The following is a 26,009-nucleotide window of genomic DNA, read 5'->3' as shown; positions in this document are numbered from 1 at the left end:
CTATCGTCGTTTTTTTTTGGCCGCGTAGCGTCCCTCTCTCGTGAGAGTCAGCGCAACTAAAGAGGCAGCAGTGAGTTCCGGTGCTTGCTGCCGCGGACGGACGATGGTGCGGTTTCTAACCGTAGTCAGTGGGCCAACAAAATAAAAATGTATTTTTCGGCAATTGTCTATCCTATACATGCTCGCGATTGCTATCCCCGCATTTGCCACCACCGTCTCTGCCCGCTACCATCGACAACATCAAGGGGTGGTTTGGTTTGTCGCGTTCTCGCTCGCACGCCCACCGCTCTCCCACTAGAGAGAGGCCTCGGGACGCATTTCATTCACACGCATTTTCGTTGTTATTGATGCCGCGTGCCTAACATCGCTGCTGCACACACCCATACAGCAGCGCCCGTAGTTAGGGAAGCAAGCAGCAGCAAAGCGGAGCTCAGGACTCAGTTTCGGTCATTTTTTGGGTGTTTTTTTTTTCGGTTGTTTGAAGTGCGCCGAGCTTGCGTTGATGTTGGTTGATCGCAGCAGCAGGCAGCGAAGCAACCAAAAGCATTGCCCACTATTTCTACATGTATATGCGAGGCGCGCGCGAAGTCGGTGTCAGTGAGTGACTACCGGGGCCACACTCTGCCAAAACGCAGCTTACACTTTTCATATTTGTCTATTCGGCCCTAGCTTTTGGAGGTGCTCGGGAGCAAGCAGTGTTTTCTGTGCGTGCACTTCGGAGGAACCAAAAGAACCAAAATCGTTTGAAACAGATTTTTTGCGCGAAAATTGCATTTGAAAAATTTTGTAACCACAAATAAACGCAACGTCATACGCAACCCATACACATGGCTCATTGCTCTTACGGGAAGTCAACAACAACAATAACAGGAAAACAATACGCAAACCGGAACACTTAGTCGGCGATTGCTATCATTACGCAAGGAACAGAAGGGGTGCATTCTGAAGCCCTGATCACTGTTGGAAGTGTGGTGAGATTTTTCCAAGATTTTTCGAAAAAATGTGCAAAATTCAGTATCGTGAATGTTTTGATTAAGGAAGACGGACCGCGTTTTCGCGGTTTGACATTGTGCATCGCGTGACAAGTGAACAATAGTGTGATACGTGGATTCTTGGTTGATAGTACGCCAAGTTCTCCCAAGGGGTTGAGATAATTCCAACCAACCTAGCGTGGACCGAACGTTAATTGAAAAAGCTGTTAACTACGAGTTGAATAAATTGTGAAAACTCTCGTGTGTGATCTTCAGATATACGAATATTTTACGAAATTGTCTTGTTTGTAAATCCTATAGAATAGTGCTGCCAAGTTCTACCGAGGTGAAGTTCAGCGAAAGCAACAATATAGCTCCAACCACCCACAGTCTGAACGAATATCCTGCCGCAGGAAACTCCAACATAAAACTGCGTCTCTTCGGGGGTGTTGCACTTTTCCTCCCCTTAACACAAACACCAATGCACCACCACCAACAGCACCGGTGAGGACCCGTCGTCGCTGAAGCAGCCGCAGCAGCAGCAACCGATTTTTCCGAGTTTGCACAAGTGCATCCAGGGTGCACACCCGGCAGTTAGCATTCGCGCAGCAAACGAGGAAGAAGTTGTGGACCGCAGCGCCAGAACCGAAAGCGAATCAAAAAAGGGGTTTTCGGACCGGGAAGAGAGAAAATTTTTAGGGGTTTGTGATTCGCCGGAGCGGAAGGGAAACCCTATTCCGATGTGAGGTTTTTAAAGGAAAATTCGCAGTTTTTTTGGTTTCACGAAAATCTATTTCGGCATAGCAAGTGATTAAAATTTGATCCCTTTTTGGAAAGTATTTATGTTTGAAGAATAGTTACAAGAAGAAGTGACAAAACTTGTTTGAAATTGCAAATCAGTTGGAAAATTCTGTGCAGCAATTGAAGAAATCAAAAATTTCTAACCAGCAGAACGTGTATAAAAGTGTGTACATTTTCGGAAGTGAATAAGTTTAAAATTAATCCTTGTACCATACGTATATATCGAGGAAAAGTTGTAGAAGAGAATCCAAACGAACGAAAAAGAATATTCGCAATTTTAAGTTGAAGTGAGATAAAAATGTCCAACGGAGTTAGTGGAAGCAATGAGTGCTCGCCAATGAAATTCTCGCAAAAGTTCACCTATTTGGCAGAAACCTGCTGCAAACGCGCCATCAACATCAGTAGCAGTAGCACCAGCAGCAGTAGTGTCCGTTCGAATGCTTGCATCACCGCTGCCACCAGCCTCAGCCCATCCCAATGAATCCAAACTCGTAGTGGGAAAAGCCGCAGGACCACCGAACCGGACGGAACTGATGTGAAACAGCGCTCTAATGTAAAACTTTTCAATCACCCCCCAAACATGAAACTATACCTTTCGGTCCAAAATTAAAACATTTTCGGCAAAACAAAAACAAAAAAAAGTATCAACTGTTTGAGAACTTCAAAATTATTTTGGAAAAAAAGGAAGCAAAAATTGTCTCTTTGGAAGAACCCAAAAGACGCGTAAAAATAACAGCAACAAAAAAAAAGTTCATTGGAAGCAAAATTATTTAACGGAGTTTGAAAGTTTTGAAACATACACACACAGAGCTTCTGGTACCTCAAGTGGCGCGGAAGCGGAACTGAAATTCTGGATAGTTAAGGACGTCGTTTGAAGCTATTCAAGGTAAGTTTTCGAATTTTGAACAAATTACATGATTTTAATTGATTTTTGCACTTACTTAAGTTTAATAGCAGCCATCGATAGAGATGTCATTGATTATTGGACGTTATTTCAAATGGAATTAACCATTATTTAGTGAGATGTAGCACCTAAAATAATAGTCTTTTTAAAAGACTTCACGGTATCAAGTTTTCTAAAGTGAATCGTGTAGCTTAACTTGACGATGAGATGTGATGATTTGGACCTTTTAGGATAAATTTTTGATGGTTTTATAAAGCTTTTTTTTAGAGGAAATCATCCAGGCGCATAACCTCCCGAATCTGCTAATTCTTATATCGGTTTGCGAAAAACATCTCTCAGGTTTGCTACATGTCGTAAGTGTATAAAGAGATAAGTGAGAGATGTTTTCATTTATTTCTGGATTCAATCCTTGCGTAAAATACTGTTAACATTTGTTACTGAAAGCGCATCAAAAAAACTGTAATTGGACTGCTCATTATTTTTTCTTTCTCTAGGCTCTAGGAATAAGAAATCCGACTAGTTGAAATAATAATCTTTTTAGTTAGAGCCAAAAACAATTAGACAAATAGACGGTTCAAGTTAGACTAAACATACGTCGACGAACAACAGAAATATTTTCCCCTTGAAAAAGACACAATTCCCGTGTCGAAACGTCGGGTTAATAACAAACTCGTTGTGAAAATTGTTAGACTGAGTAGCAGTTCAATAAATAGAATTAAACATACAGTCGATCCATAAAAAAGGTTTTCTGTATTTAAAGAAGTATCTTTAAAACGCCCATACCTGCCATGTTTTTAAATTCAGACACAAATTCATACTGAGTATTGCACATGATTGTGAATACTGGAAAACCTAGGGTTTTTTTTTCGAACTAGGAATAGACACCCAGCTGTTTTATTTGAGATTGATTCCTCCAAAATAGCTAATCGGAAAATGAATTCTAAGCTTAGAAGGTTTAAATTTATTTAATCAACTCCATTCCTTTTCAAAGCGATTTAGGTATTTATACACCTGGCAAATAATATTGATAATATGCATATTTTCGCTTGCGTATATTTGTTCGCTCTCCTTTGCCGTGCGTTAAAATGCGCGGCTACAAAGCAAGACCATGCCGAGGGAGGCTGGGTCCGATTCCCAGTGCTGGCCTAGGAAATTTTCGGATTGGAAATTGTCTCGACTTCCCTGGGCATAAAAGTATCATCATCGTGTTAGCCTCATGATATACGAATGCAAAAATGGTAACCTGGCTAAGAAACCTCGCAACCTGTGGAAGTGGTTAATGAACACTAAGCTGCGAGGTGGCTCTGTCCCAGTGTGGGGATGTAATGCCAATAAGAAGAAGAAGATATTTGTTCGCTATTAATCTGATTCTTTCAAAAACATGATCCTTGAAAACTTGAGTTATATAAATTCGTTACATTTGTACAGATACTCGATACCAAAGCGTGTAATTGACTCAAAAATGAAAAAAAAACAGGCACATTTATCCGTATCCCTAGCTGTGGACGATAAAGACAATGTGTTGCGTTCAATGTTATCTGCAGGAAAATGACGTGACATTTGTTGCGATCTCTTCAAATTGCGATTGTTTGTTTGTTTGTTTATGAGTTAAAAATTGAATCGTGTTAACTGTTGACCGGCCTAAATATTGACAACTATTTGATAATTATTGAAATCGTCATCGAAAAACCGGATTCTTTACAAAACATGGTAGACGATAATTTTCCTATTATTCTCATTTTTGTTGAAAACCGGATTGATTGACTGGCAAACATGAATTTTTCCCTAATGTGTACCTTAAATCTAGCTACTGAAACGGTTCCTTAAATGGCGAAGTGCTGCACAGGTTAATACTAAAATGCATATCTAGTTTATAAAATTAGAACATTAGTTTGGTGTTCTCATTTACTGTTCTCACTGGGCCACCTATCATAATTTTGTTTTTGAGGTGATTTTATTATCTTGTGATGTATTTTCGAATACAAGTACAAACATAAATTTGTTCTAATCATCGTATGCTTCCATAAGAGTAGTACAAATAAGTTTTTATGTTAGTTTCGAAGGTATTTAATAAAGCTTTACCAATTCAAAATTCATTTACACATCCAAAATGCTTCACCCTTTCCAATGCTTAGCGCTATGATGTGCAGTTGTCAAGGAAGACAATTCTGTATTTTTTGGGTTGATAGATTCCACATAGTCTATAGACACATAATAAACAAATGAAAATGGCTCAGGATCTCGTTATTATTAACTGAGTTGGTGTCTAATAAACAGTAAGGTGCGAGGCGATAATGTTCCAGTTGTGAGAAATGTTTTGCTCCAAACAGAGATTATCAAAATCAATTTATCAAGATAACTCATTCATTGGTTGATTTGTTGTGTACAAGTCATTTTCAGCATAATCATTATGATGTATTTAGTGGCCACAAAAGAAAATATTTGTTCGAAGTCAAACTTACTTCCAGCACACCTAAATCAACTTCTGGGCATTAGAGCTTGATCGAACATATCAAAATAAATCAGGAAGACGTTATTCCATTTGCTTATTTCTAGCACGCCTGACATCCACGAAGCCAATCACTTAACTCGCCCAAAAATTCGAAACAGCAAATCAATTCTATAAATCATTTTCATTCGTTTAGTACTGCAAGCCCTAGCGGAATCTCGTTTGTAATGCGTGACAGCTCTCGGATGCAGCAAACCGAATTCTTTTGAAACTCGTTGGTAAAAAAGATTTACCTTAGGCGAAAAATTACTCTTATAACTTATATTCCTATTCATTTGTTCCGAAACTCGCAAGTCGGTATTCAACGGCGTAAATAAGGGGGGAGGGAGGTCTAACCCTTATTAAGAAAAACCCAGATTAATCCACCTAGCGGCGATGGTGCCTTTCTCGTGCATCGTAAAATGTACTGAAAAATCACATAGGAAAGGTCAAAAAAGCACTTTAGGGATAGATCGCATATTTTCTATCATTTTGCATGTTTTTGCATTAATTACTATGCATTCCCACCATTCTGGAAAGAAGTTTTTTTTTTCGATTTTGAAATTGGGAAAAAACAATGATTTTTCAATAATTCCGAAATGCAATGTCCGATCAGGCCAATTTTCAATAGCAAACAATGGGACCGCATTCCCCATCGAATGCAACTTGTTGCGAGTAAATCGGGTAATGCTAAGTTCCAAAAAGTGTGTCTACAAAATGTGTACACATACACACATACACACACACACACATACATACATACACACAAACAGACATCACCTCAATTCGTCGAGCTGAGTCGATTGGTATATAACACTATGGGTCTCCGAGCCTTCTATCAAAAGTTTGGTTTTGGAGTGAAATTATAGCCTTTACGTATACTTAGTATACGAGAAAGGCAAAATGTAGCTCCCCTAGCTTTTTTTTCATTTTATTTTATTTTTGCATTTTCTGACATTTTTCCGTTATCTGAAATTTAGAATTTCAAGCTTTCGAGAAGAAATGTTATACAAAACTAAATCAAATTGATTCTTGCGGACAGACAATACACAATAGAGTATTCAATCCCTAGTTATACTTTTAGTTTTATAATCTCGGATTTCTCAGTCACTTACGCGACAACAGAATTTTCCACCATCCATTTCATACGGATAACTTACAGTACGACGATCTCCGACACCAGCGATGGTGCGAAAAATTGTTATCCTTCTTCCCATGTTTCGCGAAAATCAAATGCTGCTATCCCTGATGATGCGGCATCATATGGGGGTGAGCGCAGTAAACATTGTTTATTTGTTTTGGGTTCGAATCTCGCCGCTGCCCAAAATTTTTGTGAATATGCTTGTCAAAATTATCTGGAGAAGTGACGAGAAGGAGAAATTGGAGGCGCAACATTAAATTATCATGCCAGCCGGCACTCACGAGTTTACCACCCGTCGTCTAACCTTGGCATACAGAATTCTGCAAGGTTTCAATACAAAAAAAAATGTAAGCTTCTTATACAGATTCTGTATTGAATCAATACAAAATTGTGAGATTTTAATACAATGATTGTATTAAAATATTCCAAATTTGTATATGCCAATTGTAAAACTGTATTGAAATCTTCCATCCGTTGGTTGTGTGAGGCATCAGGGCTAGTTACGCCAACTTAGGTATTAAAGAACTTGTGCGTATATAAAATGTGCAGTAGAGGAGTTAGAGACAAAAGGTCGAAAGACAAAAGGTCGAAACGAAAAAAGGTCGAAAAGACAAAGCATTGACAAAGGGTCGAATGGACAAAATGGTGAACGGGACAAAACGTTGAAAAGAACAAAATATCGAAAGGAACAAAAGGTCGACAAAAAACTCAAACGGAGAAAACCAATTTCGGGCAATACAAGTTTTATTCATTTCTTAAATCAACAATCTTATTTTATTTCTTACATAACTATTTAGATACTCATAATATTGTTTCATAGTAAAATTACTCCTTCTTTGAAAATTGCTCATCATGAACTTTGATTGATGAGATGAGTGTACTACTTCTGTTTGAAGTGAAATGCGTTTCTCCAATTCCTTTGGAATACATCCAACTTGTTATCAATTGATCGATCCTTTGTCATTTTAAACCTTTTGTAGACATTTTGTCATTTCGACCCTTTGTTTTCGACCTTTTGTCCTTCAACCTTTTGCCATATTTGATAAGAAAATTATTTTGAGCTTTTTAGTGGAATGTTTTCACCTGTCATAAGACGAGTTTAAACAATCCCATTGAATTCCACTACTTAATTGTATCCTGACAGATACGTATTTCGACCTCAACAGTAAGGCCGTCTTCAGTGTCTTGTCTTGACTCGACGTCGAGTCAGTCAAGTACAAGACACTGAATGGGAATTCAAATGGGATTGTTTAAACTCGTCTTATGACAGGCTTTTGCCATAGATTTGCAGTAGAATGTTATTCTGGCATAAATTCCAAGCTTGGATAGTTGTGTGTATGCGGTGAGTAAACAAATGTATGCGGTGAGTAAAAAAATGTTTATCAGCTTTCCATTACTTAATATTAAAATATAATTTCGGCATGACACAATTATGTTTGCGGAGAACCAGTGGTGCTCTTTTTGCATAAAGTTGAATGATTTTCAGGTGAATAACAAAGTTAGGGGTTCAATGTCCTGTGAAGCAGACCTAGTTTGTAAACTTATTGGCGCTTGGTTTTATTTTGCAGAACTCCGACCAATTATGACTAGGAACAATGGAGATTCGCGATTTCTTGCAAGCCGCAAGAATTTCAAAATTTTTAGATTTTTTTGGAAATAATTCATTAAACGCAACAACTTCAAATTATACACATACGTATGTGGAAGAGTGAGTTATGATTGATTTTTGCTGGAAATAATTTTTAGGTGGATTTATTGAAACACGAGGTGAATATACTCACCGTTGTTCAGGATTTGGAGTATTTTTCTGCATTTCCTATTTTAAATGCCGATTTTACTGTACCACTTGATTACGACAACTTCTTCTATATCAAATTATTGGGTTTGTAAATGTTTTGCTTTTTTATGTATAAACAAACACTTCAGAACCCATAACAAAATCAAATAATGATTTTCATCATCCCTACTTGCTTTAAAGAAAACTGATAATCAGCCATATTCAGTTTAATGCATAGTTCCAATTTTAGAGCAGCAGAGTTTATGATCTACGTGTCTTGACATAATTAAATTAGGCATAATTCGTTTATTGTACACATTAATTTTCTCTTAGGTTTTAATTGCAGCTTTAAAAAAAGAATGTCGCTCTACATTTTCCCAAAAAGTTATTAAATATTAAAAAGTGGATAAAGTTTTACCAATCACTTTGAAGTAGAAAACCCATTAGTTTCACATTTTGCAGGTGGAGAGACAGGTCTTGTCTCAATCTGCTAAAAAAAATTCTCGCGACGAATAGAAATATAAGCCGACGAGCCAACATTGTTCAAACGAATACTTACTTAGTACTGTTAAAAATGGCATATATTGGGAATCAGTCATATCAAATGCTTCTTCTAGAGCATTTTGTGTTCAAGAATCTGTTTCCGAATATTCCTTTTTGTGTAGACCAGGACATTTGATTTATTCTTGATTTTTTTCGCTTTGATTTCTGATATGCTATGAGAAGCCTTTGTTCGTTAGAATTTCAGTTTCCCATTTCGAACTGTATCAGAAGTTTTTAGAAATCCATTAATCTAAAATTTTAATAAAATACATTTGAGCTTCAAATCAGTTCACTTTAGAAGTCATCATTCTTTCCTGATTTCTTTCAATGAGGCTTCGGAAGTGTGATTTTTCACTCCTGTGAGATAGTAAATCAATCACTATGTTTTTATCTGGATAGATTTTTTGCTCTGCCAAATTCTACATCTCGTCACTTCCTCGGATTTTTGTGCAAGACAAAATCACAAAAAATAGAGACGCAACGGGAATGCTAAAACAAATTTAAAAAAGTTTACGGCGTCCAACTGAACACACTTTTACATGAACTGATTGAAAGCAAAGAGAAAAACCGATCTTCAGAAATAACTACTTATCGTCAGATGCAATCAGTGTTTTTAGCCAGTTTTTCATTGTACAAAACCAGTGTGGCCACCTATTTTTCACGAAACATGGAAAGAAGGAGAACGAATTTCATCATTTTTTTCATGAGGAAAAATTATTGAATTGTTCATTAATATTTGCATGATTTACAATGATATGGAAATGCTAATATCATCTTCCAAACTTGGACACTGATATTCTTCCCTCCCCCTTCATACGGGAGCTTGGCAGAAGGAAGGTCGTGCGATATGTGCCATCACAAATATTGCCCTCCGCTCGCTTTCAAATCGACTTCTATAAAAACATTCTTCATGCCTGCCGTATCCTAACGGAACTATCAATTCTATAATTTCGCCTCTAATGCTATCATGAACATGTACGTCCAAGTTTGGAAGATGATATTAGCATTTCCATATCATTGTAAATCGTTTAACTTCACGTAGAAGTAACACACACGAAATCATTAATTTAGTTAATTTGCAAGATTCCTCATGTTATCAGAAAAACTCGTCAGATCCCTAAAATTCTCAATTCCTCGAAAACATCAAATATTTTGTCCAAGGTAGCGATGCTCACATTGGTACTTTTGTTTTGGTTCGATTACAATGCAAAGTGATTACAAGTAGGTTTTAGAGGCGCTCGACGGTTTCAATAAAATTTATCACTTTCCGAACTTCAAAAAAACCCAAAATATCATGTGGAATTGGGCCCAATCGCATATGATTTAAGAGTACTTTTAATCGCTCAAAGTTTTGTTGAATGGAACCACAAAAAATTCAAACATTTATTTTATACATTAATCAATGAATAAAACTACTTATTACTTGACAATACGCACCTTGGCACCTACAAACTTAACCCTTTAGTTATCGTTAAGGCCATGTAAGGAGTGGATCATTAATTTCCGGTGTTTTCACCCCAACCGTTTATTTTTCCTTTTTAAAAACGAATTAATTCTAGTAGCAGTTTGAATAAAAAAAACTAAATAATCCACCTAGCGGTATTTGTGTTTTTCTTGTGCAAAATATCACAAAAATAGAGTATTTTTCAGCGTGTTTTGGGCATAAAAAATAGTATTTTAGCCATAACTTCTGATCACATAGTCCGATCTGGCCGAATTTTCAATTTCAAACAATGAGACAGGATTCCCCGTCGAATGAAACACGTTGCGAGTAATTCGAACATGCTATGTTCAATAAAGTGTGTTTACAAAAATTTTATACATACACACATACAGACATCATTTCAGTTCGTCGAGCTGAGTCGTTTGGTTTACCATACTTTAAGTACTTCAAAGTTAAGTTGTGGTGTATGTGATATAAAATCATCTAAGGGAAATGATGCCGTTTGCTGGTTTTGGTCAATCTTGTTTTTAGTTTCGGCCGAAAGATGGTTCGTTAGAATGTACATATGCGAGATCTCGTGCAAAAACTGCCATAGAAAATTCCTCCGACCACTCATGCATCGAACTGTTCGACACTGTATGCTGAGATCATATTCAGCACGAAAATCAGCACTCAAGTTGATCATCCTCCGAATTGTGCGTAGCAACACCCAACGCCGCACGGAAGAAGAAGCCCATATGTGTACTCCCACAGCTTCTCCTTCTTCCTACTCCGCTTCTTTTTATCTGTCTTTGATAGTCTCAAAACCGAACCGACTCCACTTGCCGCACGCACACTCACACTCACGCACCGCTAACTGATAATGGGGAGCACAAACAGCAACCACCCCGTTACCACCCCCACCCACCACCCTGACGACGACCACCGAAAAGTGAAGCAAAAATCGCACCATGCTGCTGCACGCAGGCAGCGCACTTCACAAATTCGGCCACCCCGCGCCCCTCACATACTCATTAGTGGAACCGACCGCCGCACCCGGGGTGCGTGTATTTGTGCGTAGCGCGGGCTGGCGTCTCGCGCGCGGGGCCTTGGTTGCAATATCGCACGGGCGGTGGCGGTGCGGCGCGGCTCTATTCGCTCGCTTGTACTAATAACAATCATCATCACCAGCAGCAGCAACAGCAACACCATCGGAGTAAATTCAGTAAAAAGAATACCATCCCAGCCCCATCAGCAGCTTGGAATGAGTAGATAACGCGTTTTTTTCGCGCTATGCTCGATGCGTGCGTATGCGTTTTTTCCTACAGTTCGGCGACATTCGGACCTGGCCTAGTAGACGAAAAAAAAAACAGTGAAGCGATGTTGTGAGGGTTGATAGTGGATCGGTTTTTAGTAAATGCGCCAGTTTTGGGACAATTCTAATTCCGCTAATTCCATCCTAAGCGTTAATGAGTTCGTCTAGCTCAGCACGAATCACGTACAACTGATGATACTATTGGGCAAATGCCATTCGTTCGTTTCTAATTCCAGAAATACTCACTGCAAGAATTATTGAGTTGAGAAGATTTTAGCGTTTGCTATAGAACAGGGGCAGGACTGGAATTGAAGTCAAGAACAAGATTAAGTGCGTATTAAACATTTGGTACAAATTGATGAGTGGCGAACTCATGTAAATAGGGGGGAGGGCACTGTTCCGTTTTCTGAACATATAGGGAGCTGGACCATTTGGGCAGCACCTCCTATTCCCGTCCACAACGTTAATAACTCGACCGCGTTCCAACCAAATGGCTTGATTTTTTGTAGATCACTAGATATCGACAAAAACTAACTATGTACTAAAAACAAGTAATTCGGTTGTAGTGCGCTCGAGTAATGAACGTTGCGGACGGGAATAGGGGGTGCTGCCCAAATGGTTCTCTACCCTATTCATCTCATCGGGAAACAAAAAACGCCAACTTAGTTCCTCCTTTTTGCTGATTATTGAAGAATGGAGATGTTTTGTCACTGGTCAGATGATCAAAATTAATTGAAATAACAGTATTTTGGTGTAAAAACAATATTATTTGGTGCTAATAAATCGTACACAATATTTGCCTTCAACTATTGTTATACTACAAACATATATTACAACTAGCACTGTATGTCGTAGTTATTTGCTATAGCTAGTTTCGTCCAAAAACCTGACTGTTGCTGGCCTCATAGGATTGCGATGTCGCAAAAAAAAACGTCGCATTGGTACACACCCAAACGCATTTTGGGGTGCCATTTCTGCTCTTCTTGGGCTTCTTGATACTACTCGCGTCGTCAGTTTGGTCCGTCCATCAACAGCAAGCAGACTCAGATGAAGTGAGTGGAGTAAATTTTTTCTTCTGCTCAAATTTCGCACAACCGAACGCATGGAAAACCGGGTTGCGTTTCCGTCGTCACTGGGCAACGCGTTGCGCGCGCCGCAGCCGCCGTGCCGTCTTGATATGAAGCGAAGCGAGGTGCGTCCACCACAGAGCCAGCCGCACAGCCAGCGGTGGATCATAAATTCAAACGATTTTTATTTTAGAAATTTTTGTCTGGTTGCAAAAATTGGGCCACATCGAATCGGATGACGATTGCGTCGACGGCGTCGGCGAAGTGCGTCTATGCGTTGCTGATGCTGCTGACTGAGAGGGGTTGTGGTGGATGATAACGCAAATAACTTTTCGCTGAGCTTTGTATCGCTAGCAGGAATGTGTTAAATGATTGTCATCATGGACTGAAAGGAGTTGTTTATATAATTTTTGTTGTCCATTTTTTTACTTACCTGAAAAAGAATTTCCAATATTCATCTATTTTGAATAAAACTTTAATGAAGTAAAACAATCGTGTCTTTAGATGATTTTTTAATTCGGACATATATTTGGCGATTTCGAATTTCGTAAAAGAAAGTATATTGATTTATACCTTTGATATAATGTTATCCTATCCTAAATAGATTCTATAATACAAATGAAAATTTGTTTTCCGGTACGAAATTAATGGCTGCTTCTGACGGTATTTACTGGAATACTAAAGACCATTCGATTCTTATTTATTTGTAGTTTTTTTTAAATCGTTTATGTAACTTGAACATGTTTTTCCAGACAAAAAAAATCATTATCAACAAACTTTAGAAAACAAGATAGTTTCATATGAGAATTAAAAAGATGATCAGTAATAATAGTGGTTCTTAACCTTAGTAAGATGTTGGGGTCAATATGACCCAAAACGAAACTTCAAAGTAGAATAACTTTTTACCTGATAATCCGATCGTTCTGAAATTTCTTGACTTTTAATATTTTGTGGAAATGAAGCATCTGACATGAAAAAAGTATTTTAAGGTGCAACAGGAACGACCCACAAAAAAGTTACGAATAAGATGTTAGGGTCATATTGACCCAGAAATGTAAATGCTTATAAAACAGTCAAATTTTAACCGAATTACAAAATTTATATACCGTTCTAAAGATAAACTCATCAATTTTGTGGCTATGTGGTGATATGCTGGTTCTGGAAACAATGGCCACCGGGAAACGACTTCCACGGGGACCTTGTCGGTCATATAAGGGGAACATAAAAATCGCTCCATATATGCCATTCGATCGCTAATTCTTCATATATTCTCTTAAAACGGTGATGTATGGTCCATGAGAGGGCTTCCGACGAAAGTGGCCACTCCTGGTACATGCAAGGTGCCCCCGGGGAACCCGCAGGAGGGGACATTTCCGTTTTAGCACCAAAATATACCGTGCGGCGGCTCTGTCGTCATGATTTTCCACAAAATAGATAATAATTCGCTTGAAATCGATAAAAGACCACATTGGCCACTCCTGGTACATGCAAGGTGCCCCCGGGGAACCCGCAGGAGGGGACATTTCCGTTTTAGTACCAAAATATGCCGTGCGGCGGCTCTTTTGTCATGATTTTCCACCAATCAGATGGTTATGCGCTTGAAATCGATAAATGACCACATTGGCCACTCCTGGTACATGCAAGGTGCCCCCGGGGAATCCGCAGGAGGGGACATTTCCGTTGTAGCACCAAAATATACCGTGCGGCGGCTCTGTCGTCATGATTTTCCACAAAATAGATGATAATGCGCTTGAAATCGATAAAAGACCACATTGGCCACTCCTGGTACATGCAAGGTGCCCCCGGGGAACCCGCAGGAAGGACATTTCCGTTGAAGCACCAAAATATGCTGTGCGGCGGCTCTTTTGTCATGATTTTCCACCAATGACTCCGCCATACCGGTAATACCGACTAAACTCCCTTGGGCTCCACCATCGTTTCCCCCAGGAACTACCTCGCAGTACTACTTCTGGGGGGACGGCAGTACTAAGCGTACTCACTCATTATCGCTCACACAGGCACTCGTCCCACGCGAGACTGACTTGGGTGCTCGCACCTCATTCACTCCATTTGAGTCTTACTTGGATGCTCTCCCGGACGCTCCGCTGCCATGCCTCGAGGTGTCAATAGCGGTAACTGCCTGGGCCTACAGATATTGCGCTACGACACTCTGCCTCAGCACGAGCAGATCAATCACACCACTGCCGAAGCAGACCATACGCTACCCTGCCGAAGCAGGGTACACTCCCCATGCACCACATGTGCACAACTGTAGGTGTGTGGGTACAACCCACTGCTACCCTGTCGCCGAAGCAGCTTCTCCAAAGACCATTCGCTCCATGTGACCCTTTTTCAGGTGCTCACTCTAACACTCCACTGCAATGCCTCGAGGTGTCGATGGGATACCTCGACTCCTGCCTCAGCATGTGCAGTCCATACTCAGACTTCTGCTGCGCTTTGAGGTGACAATAGCGGCGGAGACACGCTATGACACTCCTGCCTCAGCACAACCAGATCACTCACTCCCTGCCGAAGCAGCTCACGCGCTACCCTACCGAAGTAGGTACACTCCACAACTTATTCTAACACTCCACTGCCATGCCTCGAGGTGTCGATAGCGGTAGCAACGCTACGACACTCTTACCTTAGCATGTGCAGTCCATACTCAGACTTCTGCTGCGCTTCGAGGCTGCCATAGCGGCGGCGACTCGCTATGACACTCCTGCCTCAGCACAAACAGATCACTCACTCCCTGCCGAAGCAGCTCACGCACTACCCTACCGAAGTAGGGACACTCCACATGCCAGTTGGCACTCCCTCCCTGGGCTTGTGCTTTTGAAGCGGCACACAGTCGCTTTGATAGAGTCCGCTTACGGGCACTTGTGGTTTTTTGGGAGGGATTTTAGCAGAGCCCACTGCTAAATCCCACCACGCCCTAGGCAGTTCTCCCTGACTCGCAGACAGCTGGGGAGGGGTCGTCAAGCCCTTGGACATCATGCTGTCCCTGCTGTCCCTGCTGCCCCCGGAGTAAGCGTGTGCACGACTACATTTGATGCCGGATACTTTGCGTGGACGCGGCGTGCACGCAGCTTGAAAACACGCTACGTGGGCATCGGCCCTAAGTAAGAGTTAGAGTAAGAACGGAAATGTCCTCTCCTATTATCTCCACGGCGGTACTTCATAGGTTCCAAAATGGAAAATGTGATCACTTATTCATTTCGGTATAAAAACGGAAATGTCACCATCTACGGGTTCCCCGTGGGCATCTCATTGGTTCCAAGAGTGGCTTATCGATTTCAAGCGCATAATCATCTATTTTGTGGAAAATCATGACGAAAGAGCCGCCGCACGACATATTTCGGTGTTAAACGGAAATGTCATCTTCTACGTGTTCTCCGAGGGAGCCTCATAGGTTTCAAATGTAGCCAATGTGGTTCAAGAGGGGCTAATGTGATCACTTATTGACGAAAGAGCTGCCGCACGGCATATTTTGGTGCTAAAACGGAAATGTCCTCTTTTACGGATTCCCCGAGGGTACCTCATAGACTCCAAGAGTGGCCAATGTGGTCACTTTTCGATTTCGAGCGCATAATCATCTATTTTGTGGAAAATCATGATGAAAGAGCCGCAGCACCGCACATTTTGGTGCCAGAACGGAAATGTCCTCTCCTACGGGTTCCCCGGGGGCACCTTGCATATACAAGGAGTGGCCAATGTGATCATTTATCGATTTTAAGCGCATGACCATCTGTTTGGTGGAAAATCATGATAAAAGAGCCGCCACACGACATATTTTGGTGTTAAAACGGAAATGTCCCCTTTTACGGGTTTCCTGAGGGCACCTCATAGGCTCCAAGAGTGGCCAATGTGGCCAATTATCGATTTCGAGCGCATAATCATCTATTTTGTGGAAAACCATGACGAAAGAGCTATCGCACGACATATTTTGGTGTTAAAACGGAAATGTCCCCTTTTACGGGTTCCACGGGGGCACCTCATAGGCTCCAAGGGTGGCCAATGTGGTCACTTATCGATTTCAAGCGCATTATCATATATTTTGTGGAAAATCATGACGACAGAGCCGCCGCACGGTATATTTTGGTGCTAAAACGGAAATGTCCCTTCCTGCGGGTTCCCCGGGGGAACCTTGCATGTACCAGGAGTGGCCAATGTGGTCACTTATCGATTTCAAGCGCATAACCATCTGTTTGGTGGAAAATCATGACGAAAGAGCCGTCGCACGGCATATTTTGGTGCTAAAACGGAAATGTCCCCTCCTGCGGGTTCCCCGGGGGCACCTTGCATGTACCAGGAGTGGCCACTTTCATCGGAAGCCCTCTCATGGACCATACATTACCGTTTTAAGAGAATATATAAAGAATTAGCGATCGAATGGCATATATGGAGCGATTTTTATGTTCCCCTTATATGACCGACAAGGTCCCCGTGGAAGTCGTTTCCCGGTGGCCATTGTCTCCAAAACCAGCATATCACCACATAGCCACAAAATTGATGAGTTTATCTTTCGAACGGTATATAAACTTTGCAATTCGGTTATAATTTGACTGTTTTATAAGCATTTACATTTCTGGGTCAATATGACCCCAACATCTTATTCGTAAGTTTTTTCTAATATCCGAAGAAGGTTAAAGTTTCAAAAAACTAGATAAACGAAAATTAGTTTAATGATATAGAATTGTTTTTTTTTGCTTTTTAAACTGGTGCTGCAAAAATGCATAAAGCCTTCAATTTTTGGCAAAAAATCTCAATAATTAGCAAATCTGAAGGAAGTTTGAAGTGTTTTCCTCCGTTTTGTTTGAACATTTCAAGATATTGCTGTAAATCTTTCTTTTAATGGCACACAATCTCCATAAATCGTTTTTAGGGTCTTCCTCAACATTCCCCAGGAACAGAAGCTTTAAAAAAAAACGGAAATGAATGGATCCGAAAAACGGCTCAGGATAGGCATTCCGTATTTAGGAGTTTTTTTTTAATTGTTTTTAAAATTCCAGAAAAACCTTTCAATGCACCTACCAAAATATCTTGCTTTCCCTTTTTGTGGCACAGACCTGTTGGTTCTCTAGCTTTCCGTTTCAATGATTTCTTGTCGCTTTTATAAAAAATACATTTTGCAAAGAACGCTTCTAGAACTTGCTAAACAAATCGATACAAAACATTGCCTGAAGAGCTTTTGATTCCATGTGGCTTGAAGCCATATTTATTATTTTTCTTCTGATAAGGGGAGAAGACAGTTTAAAAAAACCTTGATGGTCATTTTTAAAATTGGAGCAAAACCACAAACCTGTTCTCAAATTGATTTTACATACAGCAATCAAAAGCACCCTGTATTTGAAAATAATCATTCCTCGACGAACAATAAAAACTTATTATAGAAGGTGATTGTTACGAAGTTGAAATGAAAACTCTCTTCCAGTTATACTCCGGAACATGGTGGACGAGATGCCATTGAAATCGATCACTGTAGAACTCGTTAAATTGTACCGAGATGAACTGATTGGGCCGTACATTCCATAATTGTATGATCGACCTTCTGCGCTTCGGACGAAAACTGGAAATATTTTAAAAATTGTGGAAATTAAAGTGGACCGAAAAATTGATAAAATCCAACCGCGTAATAAGCAACCCCAGTGTACAACCTGACGCTGATGGCGAGAGGTTGCTGGAGGCGTGCGAAAGTGGTCAACCAGGACATCGAGCCCAGATTACTAAATGATTGATAACATCCTTGCAGACGATACTCATTGCTGGCTGGAGTAAATCATTGTGTGGAAAACGAATTGCGGAATCAGAAATCGAGCATTTTCCCACGAGGACTTCGGAGGCGCTCGACGTAAAAAACATTCTCAGTGATTGCCATGTTAACCATGCGATAAGAACAGGCTGCATGTTCCACTTGATCATTCGGTTTAACGAAGCTATATCAGCTTGACGAAAATGTAAACCACATCGTCAACAGTTTCGAATTTCTAACGCAGGATGATCGGCTTCGATATTTACCAAAGATCCGATAGTTTTCTGAGCCAATAATTCGGAAAGAGTGGGTTCGTTCTCAAGGATAAGTTTTAGTTTCGATTATTTATCTTAAGTAAGTGATTTACTTTTATAAGATCTTGTAGGTTTATAAGATTTTGTTGGTAGAAACAATTCAATAGAGTAACGCAGGAATCTGATATGCTTGGACGGAGTACGTCGAGTGATTCAGGCTTGTTTGATTGTGAATTCCACACCAGATAAGGCTGATTGTAGTTGCCAAATACTAAAGCAAAGTCATTCAACCTAAATTTGTAGATAACAGACCCAATCGAATCAATTTGATTTTCGATGCAATCCGAATCAGATTTGCGATCCGGAGCGAGATATAGCACGGCAACACTCACCGACCTATCGAGGGCTTTTATCTTCACCCAAAGCTGTTCGCAAAAGCAAAGCAAAACCGATGGTGGCAGAATCGAGACAGCAATTCAACCTGCTATTATTTGCGATCAGTACACCACTTTCGCGTTCATTCTGCTAATCAAAGCAAAATTATTCTTTCACAGTGCGATACTCCCGAGCTCCAGCCGAATTGGCCAATCAAGCAATGAAATGATCAAATGCGCACTAAATAAAAACTGTGCAATAAATGAAAGCTGTGAAATTATTCTTCCACTTTTTGCGATCGAGTCTCGATCGAATTGACGTGCCAAGCAATGACGCAATCGAATTCACACTAAATAAAAAATCTTCTTAGCGATGTAGAAATTATTCTCCATCCATTTTTTTTGCGATCTGCTCCGAGTTTTGACCGATTTGGCATGCCATACGATAGCACCGATCGAGCGCGCACTAAGAAAAGGTACAAACATTATAAAATGTTTACAAAAATACAAAAAAAATAGTCGTTTTTTACAAAAGTGTAACAGAGGGGATTAAGAATGGATAATTTTTGCTTTACATAGGGGAAATGCTCCTGGATTTCATCTCATGGCTCCGATGTTCATCCCATCAAAAACAAAGTAATGAAAGGGATTTGATTTATTTCTTATTTTTGTATTATTTTTACGGCACTGAGCACACATGTTGACTAAATTGGTGCCGTATTTCTTTATTTCTAGATGAGATGAATATATGTTCATTGAAATAGAGATCGGAACAGTTCCCCTTATTTATGGATTTCTTCTAAATAAAAAAATGCTAATCAAATAAGAAACAATTTTGCCACACTTTGCGATTCTATTAAGCTTTAAACGAATTGGCGTACCAAGCGAAGGCACGATAAAATGCGCAAAAATCTGTTAATTGAGGCAGCTATTGTAGCTTGGGGGCAGCAGGGACTATGTCCAAGGGCTTGACGATCCCTCCCCAGGCCATCTGCGAGTTGTGGCGCCTGCCTAGGATGTGGTGGGGTTTGACAGTGGGCCCTGTTAAACCTCTATAAAAAGCTGCATGTATCCGCAAGTAGGCTCTGCCAAAGCGACCGTGTGCCGCTCAAAGCGCACAAGCCCAAGTCCTGGTGTTAGGTGGGACGCTAAACAGCCCTGACACGACGGCCCTCCGACGAGACAGGAGGTTTGCGCAGGCCCAATAAGCCGCCTTTAAAAACAACTATTACGAACGACATAGAAGATAATACGACTCGATACAATCGGCAACGACCTAGGCGACGAATAAAGGATCACGATTGGAAACTTGGAACATGGAACTGCAAGTCGCTAGGCTTTGCAGGTTGCGATAGGATAATCTACGATGAATTACATCCCCGCAACTTCGATGTCGTAGCGCTGCAGGAAATCTGCTGGACAGGACAGAAAGTGTGGAAAAGCGGGCATCGAGCGGCTACCTTCTACCAAAGCTGTGGCACCACCAACGAGCTGGGAACCGGCTTCATAGTGCTGGGAAAGATGCGCCAACGCGTGATTGGGTGGCAGCCAATCAACGCAAGGATGTGCAAGCTGAGGATAAAGGCCGTTTCTTCAACTATAGCATCATCAACGTGCACTGCCCACACGAAGGGAGATCCGACGACGAGAAAGAAGCGTTCTATGCGCAGCTGGAGCAGACATACGATGGATGCCCACTGCGGGACGTCAAAATCGTCATCGGTGACATGAACGCTCAGGTAGGAAGGGAGGAAATGTATAGACCGGTCATCGGACCGGATAGTCTGCATACCGTATCGAACGACAACGGCCAACGATGCATAAACTTTGCAGCCTCCCGCGGAATGGTAGTCCGAAGCACTTTCTTCCCCGTAAGAATATCCACAAGGCCACATGGAAATCACCTAATCAAGTAACGGAAAACCAAATCGACCACGTTCTAATCGACGGTAAATTCTTCTCCGACATCACGAACGTACGCACTTACCGCAGTGCGAATATTGAATCCGACCACTACCTCGTCGCAGTATGTCTGCGCTCAAAACTCTCGACGGTGATCAACACGCGTCGGAGTCGTCCCCGCGGCTTAACATTGGGCGGCTACAAGACGGTAGACTAGCCCAAGACTACGCGCAGCAGCTGGAAGTGGCACTCCCAACGGAAGAGCAGCTAGGCGCAGCATCTCTTGAAGATGGCTGGAGAGATATTCGATCCGCCATTGGAAGCACCGCAACCGCTGCACTAGGCACGGTGGCTCCGGATCAGAGAAACGACTGGTATGACGGCGAATGTGAGCAGTTAGTTGAGGAGAAGAATGCAGCATGGGCGAGATTGCTGCAACACCGCACGAGGGCGAACGAGGCACGATACAAACGGGCGCGGAACAGACAAAACTCGATTTTCCGGAGGAAAAGCGCCAGCAGGAAGATCGAGACCGTGAAGAGACGGAGGAACTGTACCGCGCTAATAACGCACGAAAGTTCTATGAGAAGTTGAACCGTTCACGTAAGGGCCACGTGCCACAGCCCGATATGTGTAAGGACATAAACGGGAACCTTCTTACGAACGAGCGTGAGGTGATCCAAAGGTGGCGGCAGCACTACGAAGAGCACCTGAATGGCGATATGGCAGACAACGGTGGCTGTATGGTAATGAACCTAGGAGCACGCGCACAGGACATGCGACTTCCGGCTCCGAATCTCCAGGAAATCCAGGAGGAGATCGGTCGGCTGAAAAACAACAAAGCCCCTGGAGTTGACCAACTACCAGGAGAGCTGTTTAAACACGGTGGTGAAGCACTGGCTAGAGCGCTGCACTGGGTGATTACCAAGGTTTGGGAGGATGAGGTTCTGCCGCAGGAGTGGATGGAAGGTGTCGTGTGTCCCATCTACAAAAGGGCGATAAGCTGGATTGTAGCAACTACCGCGCAATCACATTGCTGAACGCCGCCTACAAGGTACTCTCCCAAATTTTATGCCGTCGACTAACACCAATTGCAAGAGAGTTCGTGGGGCAGTACCAGGCGGGATTTATGGGTGAACGCTCTACCACAGACCAGGTGTTCGCCATACGTCAGGTATTGCAGAAATGCCGCGAATACAACGTGCCCACACATCATCTATTTATCGACTTCAAAGCCGCATATGATACAATCGATCGGGACCAGCTATGGCAGCTAATGCACGAAAACGGATTTCCGGATAAACTGATACGGTTGATCAAGGCGACGATGGATCGGGTGATGTGCGTAGTTCGAGTTTCAGGGGCATTCTCGAGTCCCTTCGAAACCCGTAGAGGGTTACGGCAAGGTGATGGTCTTTCGTGTCTGCTATTCAACATCGCTCTGGAGGGAGTAATACGAAGGGCGGGGATTGACACGAGTGGTACGATTTTCACGAAGTCCGTCCAGTTATTTGGTTTCGCCGACGACATTGATATCATGGCACGTAACTTTGAGAGGATGGAGGAAGCCTACATCAGACTGAAAAGCGAAGCTAAACGGATTGGACTAGTCATCAACACGTCGAAGACGAAGTACATGATAGGAAGAGGCTCAAGAGAGGTCAATGTGAGCCACCCACCACGAGTTTGTATCGGTGGTGACGAAATCGAGGTGGTTGAAGAATTCGTGTACTTGGGCTCACTGGTGACCGCCGATAACGATACCAGCAGAGAAATTCGGAGACGCATAGTGGCTGGAAATCGTACGTACTTTGGACTCCGCAAGACGCTCCGATCGAATAGAGTTCGCCGCCGTACCAAACTGACTATCTACAAAACGCTTATAAGACCGGTAGTTCTCTACGGACACGAGACCTGGACGATGCTCGTGGAGGACCAACGCGCACTGGGAGTTTTCGAAAGGAAAGTGTTGCGTACCATCTATGGTGGGTTGCAGATGGCGGACGGTACGTGGAGGAGGCGAATGAACCACGAGTTGCATCAGCTGTTGGGAGAACCATCCATCGTTCACACCGCGAAAATCGGAAGACTGCGGTGGGCCGGGCACGTAGCCAGAATGTCGGACAGTAATCCGGTGAAAATGGTTCTCGACAACGATCCGACGGGAACAAGAAGGCGAGGTGCACAGCGGGCAAGGTGGATCGATCAGGTGGAGGACGACTTGCGGACCCTCCGCAGACTGCGTGGTTGGCGAAGTGCAGCCATGAACCGAGCTGAATGGAGAAGTCTTTTATGTGCAGCACAGGCCACTCCGGCCTTAGTCTGATGATAAATAAATAAATTGTAGCTCCAGTTGAAATACGAAGTGAGATCTGACAACAATCAAATTACCTCCCATCATTGTAACACACTACTTGCGATGCATTGAAGAAAAAAAAGATTTGCCCGAAAATGTCATTTCCTGAAAATGGCATTCCCCGAAAATGATAAATTTCTCGAAAATGATGTTTCCCCGAAATTAACATTTACCCGAAAAGGCCATTTATCCGAAAATGACAATTCCCCGTAAATGCCGAAATGTCCGAAAATGACATGTCCCTGAAAACTAGCATTTGCTTGAAATTTTCATTTGCCGGAAAACAACATTTCCCCGAATATGACATTTGCACCAAAATAAAACTGTCCCTGAAAATGATAAATTTTCAGAAAATGATATTTGCCAGGAAATACATTTTCCCGAAAATAACCACTTCCCTGAAATGACGCTTCTCCGAAAATATTATTTCCTTGAAAATAACATTCAGGATGCGACTATGTTTTCGCAAAGTACCATGATAAAGCACTGATAAGAGGGGCCTATACTCCATGATAAACTTTTGTTAAAAAGCTCCAAACGCGGGGGACACTGGTTCTGATTACCGTGGGGCATCGAAATCCGTACACTTAAGCACCTTAGTAAATGAAAAAGTCATTAGGAATCGAATGTAAATAAAACATTTGTCATTGAGACATGAGCATGGAGGCTTTTACTTTTGAAGTGTTCCACATTTACTCATTAAAAACTACATAAAACATGATAAAATAATGAACAAAATCAACTTCTCCTGACTCGAAATCCGTCCACCGTCTACATTAATAACCTTTAATCCCCTTTAATTTATTGATTTCTCATGAGGTGGACGGATTTCGGTGCTGTACGGATTTCGGTCCGGCACGGTATGCATTTCTAGCATGGTTTTTGAAAACGTCGTATGTCCAAATGAAAGACTCTCTTTCTTTACGCTCTCTTTCGGTAATATATAAACTGGTTATGCCTTTGTAGCAATAGTTAGCTAGACAACGCTTTTTTCTTCAGATCTCTGCTTTAAAATCCGATGTTAATGCAAGTATGGCTTTGTAATAATCGAGAAGATAAAGTGAACAAAGAGAGGTTCTCTTTTGCACATTCGACGTTTTTAAGGTCACTCCTCACGGAATCCAAATTGCAAGGCACTCGCGTTTTCAGGGGCACACCACTTGATACGGAAGCAACGCACAACTGTCATTTTTATTATTTCACGCATGCTGCGATGCAGCAAAGCTGAAATTATAAAAATGACAGTTGGGCGTTGCTTCCCTATCGATTGGTGTGCCCCTGAAAACGCGTTTTATTTTTTCTTCTATGTGGGGGCTGGCTATCAAATTCTGTTTTTCGCGCTTGTATACAAGTTTGATAAACTTGTTTTTGTGGCTGGAAATAGAGAAGCACTTTTATCGTTGTTGATCGTTATCTAATGGGAGCGATTTCTGTTTGTCAGTAAATAACGTTTCTTTGGAAATGAAACAATTCCTGAGAATGACATTTCCCTATTTTCCTGAAAAGGACATTACCCGAAAATGACATTCCTCAAAAATGATAAATTTCACGAAAACGATATTTCCACGAAAATGACATTCCTACAAAATTTTCGTTTGACCAAAAATGGTATTTCTCCGAAAATACAATTTCCTCGAAAATAATATTTTCCAAAAATAATATTTTTTCGAAAATAGCCACTTTTCTGGAGTGACACTTTCCCGAAAATATTATTTCCACGAAAATATTGTTTCCTTGAAAAAAAAAATTGGCTGAAAAGAACATTTCTCCGAAAATTACATTTTTCGAACATTCTCCGAAAATCTAAATTTTCTGGAAAATGACTTTTCCTCGAAAATAATGTTAGTCTATAATAACATTTTCCCGAAAATATCCACTCCCGTTTAAGGACAATATCCTCAAAAGCATTAATTTCCTCGAAAATAATGTTTCCCTGAAAATTACATTCTCCAAAAATGATAAATTTCTCCAAATGACATTCCCCGAAAATGATGAACTTCTCGGAAATAATATTTCACCGAAAATGTCATTTTCCTAAAATATGGCATTTACTTGAAATTATCATTTGCCCGAAAATAACATTTAACCGAAAATAACGTTTGCCTTAAAATAAACTTTCCCCAAAACCAATATAGCTTAGCCTGGTTGACTGTACCCATCGTAGTTGCTAGACGTGATTGGACGAGAAACAACAAATAATACACAGCTCACCAATTGAATAGTTTTCTCGGGACTAGAAAGCTATTCTCTTCTCACTGTACATGCTTCGGAGTTTCTTTAATTCAAGACCAATAACGATGCAGGCCACGTCCTCACAGTCAATTAGGATAAGGGAAGGAAAAGTGGTTCGACACTCATTGCTATAAGAGACCGAGGAATCCTCTGCATCTCCATGAGCGCACTGGAAAGGAATAGTATGTTAGTTCGGAAGGAAATATATTGGAAATCGCCTTGGTAAGCGACTAATTATTCCTTTTGAACGACGCCATATTCATGATGATACAGAAACGGAAAAGCAAGGCATGTCTAACGTATTTTGCCGAAAACTGATTCGATATCATAACTACTTCGAGACGACTAAAACACGCACTGCACAACGCTTGCACGATGGCCGCGCAATGCAGAACACAATATTTCGGCAGATCTCGCGATCGTTCAACTATCCGATGACATTTCCGTGAAAATATTGTTTCCCTGAAAATAACAGTTCTCCGAAATCACATTCTCCGAAAATGGTTAATTTTCAGAAAATGATATTTTCCCGTACATATGTAGGATTTGCCCGCAAATAGCATTTCCCGAAACGCGGAAAAATATTATGCTCAAACTTGCAGGGGGTTCTCTCTTGTGAGTACAAAATGTTTTGCCTTTCTCGCACAACAAAGTACCGAAAGGCTATATGATCACTTCAAAAACGATTTAGATATTTTGATAGGAGGCC

The 26,009-nt window shown here is 41.4% G+C and overlaps 1 protein-coding gene across 1 annotated transcript in view; it reads left to right on the top strand.

The window, feature by feature from the left end:
• The first annotated feature begins 680 nt into the window (after positions 1-680).
• Positions 681-26,009, top strand: part of LOC134212592 (zinc finger protein chinmo) — a 271,941-nt gene continuing 246,612 nt past the window's right edge. Inside the window, exon 1 of the mRNA XM_062690585.1 lies at positions 681-2,658. The gene's annotated coding sequence lies outside the window, so the exon portion shown is untranslated. The remainder of the gene's footprint in view (positions 2,659-26,009) is intronic.

Source organism: Armigeres subalbatus, chromosome 2 (assembly GCF_024139115.2).
Source record: "Armigeres subalbatus isolate Guangzhou_Male chromosome 2, GZ_Asu_2, whole genome shotgun sequence".
Taxonomy (NCBI): domain Eukaryota; kingdom Metazoa; phylum Arthropoda; class Insecta; order Diptera; family Culicidae; genus Armigeres; species Armigeres subalbatus.
This window is presented reverse-complemented; position numbering and strand designations above follow the sequence as displayed.